General features: G+C 44.0%; 1 protein-coding gene across 3 annotated transcripts in view; it reads right to left on the reverse strand.

Annotated features, from left to right (window-relative positions):
- FBXL4 (F-box and leucine rich repeat protein 4) overlaps positions 1-5922 on the reverse strand; it is a 66524-nt gene extending 60602 nt beyond the window's left edge. The window contains exons 1-2 of one of the 3 annotated variants that reach the window (XM_058834757.1): positions 5515-5705; positions 3343-3464 (exon numbers count right to left, since the gene is read on the reverse strand). The gene's annotated coding sequence lies outside the window, so the exon portion shown is untranslated. Of the gene's footprint in view, positions 1-3342; positions 3465-5514; positions 5706-5851 lie in introns of those variants that run through there. The other 2 variants (XM_058834755.1, XM_058834756.1) reach the window with 2 other exon arrangements.
- Positions 5923-7567: the final 1645 nt, after the last annotated feature.

Consider the following 7567-nt stretch of genomic DNA (forward strand, 5'->3'; position numbering starts at 1 on the left):
TGTAAACTGTGAGTTTTACCAACACACAACAAAATGTGCAGTGCATTCTCCAATTTTCCCCTGGCACTACACAACACACTCGGGCTATGAATTCACATCCTCCAGCACCACAAACTGTTTCTCACAAACTGGCCTTCTCATTAACTTGTCCATCATTTACTACGAGAGAATAAGGAGTAATGCCTGTAACCTGCTAGAGGCCAAAACAGGGATGACTAAGCATGTCTCAAAATAGAATAAATGCTTCTTCAACAGTGTATGCTGGAGTTGACACTTAGTTACCACAGGATATACACTGTGGTAATCTCTGAACAGATTTGACCCTTCCATTGCAGAAGACACCTCAAGTAACAACTAACACCATGCTTCACACTGCCAGGCAAACAACCATGTATTTAATGTTTGCAGTGGGTACAAGTGAGACCCTACTAAAGAATTTTTGGAAGCGTAAGTTTAAAGCAGGGTAAATAATTAAACAAATGGAACCTTTTTTAAGTCTCTACACAGATCCACAGTGCATGTCTTTTGAGTCAGTTGCTTGTTCCCATACTCACAAACACACAGAGATGTACAAACAGCTGTCTTTTGCATGAACGTATCCAGCAAGAAGGCACTTTTGATAACAGATAAGGACAGGCTGCACTATTTTCCCATTTTACTCACGACAGAAAGTTTATTAATGAACTGCTCAATTCGCACTTTCTTGCCTTTTCTATTACTGGCTTTTTTTTTGTTTCACATGTTGATGTAGTTGTCAACAACATGTATTACTCCTAATAGTCAGCACAGAATGAATAAGACAATATGCCGGATTTACTTCAAGCTCTCCTGGGACACCAACAACCAATAATGTCACATTTCCCCCAAACAACCTGAGCCACCTTTCAGAAAAGACACTGGGAAAAAAAAAAAAAGTAGCACAATCCTGAACCTCTCCTCCTTAAAAGAAAGCAGAAAAAAAAACAAGGAAAAAAAACCCCAACTCCAAACTAAAAATTGTTATTTTATTTCTTCAAAGCAGAGATGCTTTGATGCAAGATGTTAGTAAAGATTACAAATACAATCTCTTTCTGGATTTTTCCCCTCTTAAAAAGAAAGATCTATTTAAAGAATATGCCAACAGACGTTAAACTTCAACAAGCGTTCTGCTATCAAGCTATCTGGAATCATGGCTAGATCAGCATATACACCACCTTCAAACTCAAAATGCTATTGATTAACATGATTTGAAGGCTGCTCCATGGAAATTATGGCTTTACAGATCTCAGTTTTAAGAATCATCCAGCTGTGGGAAGATGAGATCAGGTGGAAATCACTTATCTCACATACACAACCTACATAGCTTCACATCTGCACTGCGAACTCCAGGCTTCTTCTGGCTACAGGCTGCAGCTCTTGTAGCACTGCTGTAAAACCCAGCTGTGTTCCTTATCTAAGCTTGTCCGAGAGCAGCAAAATCATCCAACGGTTCAGAGCTGTACGTCAGCTAGCTGGCCAGTTTAAGCCAGGCCTAACAGAGGAGATAACCTGAAATCACACTGATTTTCTACTAGCAGTAATGTTAATTTGGGTCATTCTCCCTCTACTTGATGATTTCATAAGACCTGCAAAAATTTGAAATCCTTGCCACTGACACAACTTTGTCAATTTTGGCTGGCATTGGTCAACAGGGTCAAAAGTAAGCAGGAACAGAAAGCTTTCATGAAAACTTATTAGTCTAAACAATAGAAGTGGAGGCAAATGAGAGTTAAGAACAATATCAGATATAGTAGTTTATAACAAGTAAGACAAAACAATTATAAAAGAAGGATTAAATAGCTGTTAGGACTACAATATAAATAGAAATTCTTCTGGCATTTTAAAAAAAGCATTAAGAATTGTATGGAGTTAAAAGATAAAAGAAAAACTGCTTCAGAGGTTAAAAATAATAAGCTAGTGAAATAACTACATTAAATACAGATCCGCAGGGCCAGATGATACAAAGAGGTTTTTTTCAGGAACTACCAGAAGTCAAGCTGATTTCTAATTAAAAGGATTTTACTTTGCAAAAAAAAGATAAAATGCAGACTCAGGTCTATGCAAAGCATCAAGATAAACAGCTCTGGAGCTCATGTACATGAAAAGTTTATGTTGAAAGCTCCCTCCTCCCTCAAATTGCTTGATTATTTTAAAGAGATCCACTTAGGCCCATTCAACTATGCCTTCCGATCTCTGGTTGAGTCTTTGGCCTGTTGTATATTATTAATTTTTAAATTTTTTTTGTACAGGCATAATTATGCCAAACTAAAGCCTAATAAAGGTTTCTTATAACTGTGTCTTTTTATTCTCCTCCCAAGCAGTAGCCTTCTACATATTTTCCTTTACATCATAATTTTTCCTTCTGTCAATTCCATTAAATTGATTTAAATAGTGCTATTAAATACCAGAACCTCCAGCAGCCACCAGAGACCAGCACAGAAGGTGCCAAAAATTTGGTTAGAAAAAAGAACCAATATGCTATGAACACACAATGACATTGTGAGCTGCTGTCCTATGCTCATGTGCCCATTTTGCACTTGGAGGCTGGATCCAATTCCCAGCTGCTCTCTGGGGTTGCATGAGCCCTGTCCTCCAATCTCATGCACCTTTCCAGCCAGCACTGCTGGGGAGCCAGACGAGTCCTGAGGCTTGCCCAGCCAGACATGAAATACTCTTGCAAGCACTTGGAGTTTTCAGGCTGTTCTTCCCAAACCATCTTGTGTTAGTGCTGGCTTGAGATGGGAGCAAGACTACACAGGCCCCAAGTCAGACCAGCTCAAATGGCTACCAAAAATGCTACCTCGACTTTTACAAGACAGACAGGACTTCTGAAAACCACTTTGGACTAGACCTGGAATAAAACTTTTTTAAGAGATACTTTCTTTCAAAAAACATTAGAGTCCATCACAATATTTGCAATATCTCCTACCCAGACTATTATTCAATTGGTAACTATTTCAATTATATGGGAAAACTCCTTTTTTCTAATCTGAATAACCCTCCTTCTCTTTGTGCTATACACACACAAAGGCTTCTAAGACTGTAAATCACTATTTCCTTCTTCCAAACACAGCAAACCCTGACAATGAAAAATGTCTTACAGCTTTCTGTACAGATTTCATGGGGAAAGGCACTAATTAAGTTAAAACATTCAAAAGCACTAGATCTCTTCTATTTTGCCTCTTTTTACAGGGAGTTTTTGTATACAAATCTTTTTTCCAGCTTTGAAGCAACCCATCCAGTTAATGATTACTGTACTTGAAAGAACAGCATGAAGCTGAGTCAGGGCAGGTTTAGGCTGGGTATGAGGAAAATGTTTTTCACCCAGAAGATGGTTGGGTACTGGAGAAGGCTCTGCAGAGAAGTGGTGACAGCACCAATCCTGTCCGAGTTCAAGAAGCATTTGGACAATGCTCTCAGGCACGCGGTGTGATTGCTGGAGTGTCCTGTGCAGGGCCAGAAGTTGGATTAGATCCTGGTAAGTCCCTTCAAACTCAAGATATTCTATGATTCTACCTATTCATTTTGGTTAGTTGGCAAATGCAACTCCTCAATAACCACAATTTTATCCCATACAAGCAGAAACAGGACAGTTATTCATCAACCAGACTGCTGAGAAAAGGTGGGAAGTACACAGAAAAATACTTGAGATTTCAAGGGGCTGTGAAATGAAGGATGTGTGTGAAAACATAACAAGTAACAGACACTAGATTTAAGGGAAAAAAAAAAATAATATGGCAGATTACATCCCTGAGCCATTCCTGGAAAAGCACATGATAGGCAAGAGTTTGTACTATTCCAAGAGAAGCAAATGTTGTACATGCAAGTCATGCATACATCAGGTTTGATTTTTAAAGCCAGTGAAGTAATAATTCCTGTTTACACCAGCTTTGCTAATCTCACATTTGGGAGCAGTGAGCAGTTTTCTTTCATTTGACTATAAAAGAAGCAGCAACACTGACAAATTACAAAGACTGTATAAATAACAAAAACAATAGATTGTATGATCTCTGAAGAAAGATTAATGCAACTTATTATGTGTGTCTTAGATAAAAGACAGTAAATGGGAAATCTCTTAATTATCTTTGTACACTAATCCACAGAGGGAATACTGGATCCTTACATTACAGTCTAAAACAGAGTACTTTTACCACAGGTTAGCATCTCTTGCTGTTAATTACCTAGATTATACCAACATCTACATTCAACTTGTTGAAACTAGAAGCTATTATTAATTAAAAATTAATAAGCTCTTACAGTATACTTTAAACTCAGGCACCATTTGCTGTGTTTCTTCCCATAATATATTCTGGCACTGAAACAAGCCATTTTACAGATTTCTAATATATCATTTCACTGTTTGAAAAAAATTGAAATATATGGCAATTTTAGCTATCCAAAATCATGTGTTGCCTTCATGAGCACCAAAACATGCAAAATCCAAGAATTTCAGATTACTTCACTGACTTAATTCCTGCTAGGACCAGACGCATGATGTGGTTTAGCACTGAGATACAATGGAGACAAAAGTTCCTTCGGTGCCTATTACACACTTAAGTGGCCACCCTTGTCTTACAGAGGCAGCTTTCCCACATAACAGAAGTTGCTCCTCAACATGAATAAATCATCAGGTAGCCCTCTCTATGAAGAGCCCAAAGTTACCAGCCCTATACCACTTCATTCTGACCAACTACCCTTCCAGCTGTGGTGAAACTCTCCTCTTCATGTAAAAAAAAAAATTTAAAAATTCCCCACAGTACTTCTAAAAAGGAATTTGTGTGCATTTGTCTTTTCCTTTTTCTTTTTAGATATCATACTGCTTCTCCATGCAGGCATACTCTGCGCTTACTTGCTGGTCAGCTGCTTCCTCACTGCATGGATGGCAGCGATTAGGCCACGTAGTTATCTCCCACTGTCACAGAATTACTGAATCAACTGGTTTGGAAAAGGCCTCCGAGATCACCAAGTTCAACCCATGACCTAAAAACACCAAGTCATCTAGACCACGGCACTAAGACCGTGTTTCCTTAAACACCTCCAAGGAAAGGAGGTTTCCTTAAACACCTCCAAGGAAAGTGACTCCATCACCTCCCTGGGCAGCCCATTCCAGTTTCCAGCCACTCCTTCAATGAAGAAATTGTTCCTCATGGCCAACCTAAACCTCCCCTGGCACAGCTTAAAACTGTGTTCTCCTAATCGTGCCCGTTCACATCCAATTGACATTTCTCAGCCTGCTCGTGGTAGTAAATAACAACACACAAGAAGTGAAACACACCTAAAAAATAAAATAAAATAGTATCGCTAGTTCAGCTCCTGCTTTCTGTGGTGTTGTGATCGGACAACTGGGTGAAGCCGTGGAAGTGTGTTAACAGCGCAGGGACCGAGCAGCGCCGGAGGACCCTCAGGGGAGAGGAGCACAACCCGTGCCCAGCCCCGCCCGCTTTGTCTGTTCCCAGCACTGTTCCTCCCGTCCTCCCTGCTCCATCCCATCCCTACCCCTTCCCACTCCTTGGGCGTCCACGCTCTCTACCGACAGGGGTAGCTCCCTTCCCCAGGGGTGCAGTTCCCTTCCCCGGGGAGCAGCTCCCGCCGAGGCCCAGGGATAGCGAAGGGCAGATACGGGTGGGACTGCCCGGTGCTGCCGCTGCCTTCCGCGTCTCCTCCCCGCCGGCAGCACCGGCCCGGCCCGGCCCGGCCCCGCCAGCCTCCCGTGGGCGGGCGGACGAGGAGCGCACACCCGCGGCCGCCCGCACCCACCGCGCAGGGCCGGCCCCAGACCGGGACCGCTGCAGGGCCCGGCGCTGCGGCCCCCCCGCGCCCGCCGCCACCCTACCCCGTCCGGAGGGCGGAGCCGCCCGGGCCGCCGGAGCCGCCGCCGCGCCGGGCGCCGCCGGAAGCTCCGCGCACGGAGGGCGGCGGGGGCGGGAGCCGGGGGAAGCGGCGGGGGCGGGGCCGCCGGCTGCGCCTGCCCGGGCCCCGGCGTGGGGCGGGCCCGCACGGCCCCGCGGGCAGCGGGTGCGGGGAGCTTGTTGTGGGGTAGGAGACTCTTGGAATTATAAGGGTTGGAAGAGCCCTTAAAGATCATCTAGCCCCAACCCCATTGCCATGGGTAGGGAGCCCTTGCACTAGACCAGGTTGCTGAAGGCTCCATCCAGCCTGGTCTTAAAAAATGGGTCATCCACAGCTTCTTTGGGCAGCCTGTTCTGGTGTCTCGCCATCTTCACAGTTAAGAATTTATTCCTAATGTCTAACATAAATTTCCCCTCTTTCAGTTTGTACCCAGTCCTCCTTGTCCTACCACAACAAGGACAGATGCAGAGTCTCTCCAGCTTCCCTGTTGGCCCTTTCAGATGCTGGGTGGTTGCCGTGAGGTCTCCACGAAATCATCTCCAGGCTGAAACAGCCCCAGCTTGCTCAGCATTCCTAGGGGAGATGCTATAGTCTGAATTTGCTTCAAAACTTTCATATTCTCCTTACACTGGGGACACCATAAGCGTGCACACTACTTCAGGTGGCTCTCACAGAGCAGAGGGGGACAATCACCTCCCTAACCCTGTTGGACACACTGCTTTCGATGCAGCCCAGGACTCCACTGGTTTTCTGGACTAGGAGTGCGCACTGCTGGCTCATGTTGAGTTTTTCATCAACCATCACACCTTTCTTCACAGTGTGGCTCTCAGTCACTTCTCCACTCAACACGGAGGTGTCTGGGATTGTCACAGTCCAGGTGTAGGACCTCGCACTTTGCTTTGTTGGCCTCCATGATATTTACACTCTCAAGTGTGTCAGGGTCCCTCTGGAGGACATCCCTCCAGGGTGTCAAATTATTGCAGTGTTGTGGTTTGTGACTCAGGCCCACTCTATTTTGTGACTTGTTACCTCTGCAGATATGAAGGCCATGGTGAGGTGGGTGCTGTGAGCCCACCCGCTCCTGATGAGCCCTGGCTTGGTTTCTCACAGAGCTTTTTACCAGGCAGTGTGTCTTGCTGGTAAAAAGCTCCAGGTCTAGCTCCAGGTGAGTCGGGCTATGCTTTCAATGCCATGTTTGAACTCCTAGCATGTCATCAGGGCAGACCTGTTTTTAATTGATCTTAATGAGTACTTAACTCCAGCACAGTGGTGCCTCTTGGGCTGTTACCTGGTGTATTGCAAAGGAAGTATCACATAATTTAATTTGGTACACACGTCCAAGCAAGTGTGCTTTCTCTCCCAGCTACCCCTTCCAGTCAGAGATTCTGTAATGATCACCAAAATTGCTGTTACTGGTCTCCTCAGGTCTCCAGCAAGGCTCCATGTTAAATGGTACCTGGGATCATTCAGTTACAGCAGAAAACAGAGTTGCTGACTTGTACTAGGTAGTAAAATATAATTCTAAAAGTCCAGAAAATATGCAGATAATTGCTATGTAAGGTCCTTTTTTTATAATGCTTTAATATAAATTCTATGCATTTATAATAAATTTCAAATATAGAAATCTATAAGTTTAGTATAGAATACATCTTGGTTGCTAGGTGCAGTGGCAGACAAGCCACCACACAACCCTGGTTTC

The sequence above is a fragment of the Poecile atricapillus genome, chromosome 3, assembly GCF_030490865.1.
Source record: "Poecile atricapillus isolate bPoeAtr1 chromosome 3, bPoeAtr1.hap1, whole genome shotgun sequence".
In the NCBI taxonomy this organism is placed as follows: Eukaryota; Metazoa; Chordata; class Aves; order Passeriformes; family Paridae; genus Poecile; species Poecile atricapillus.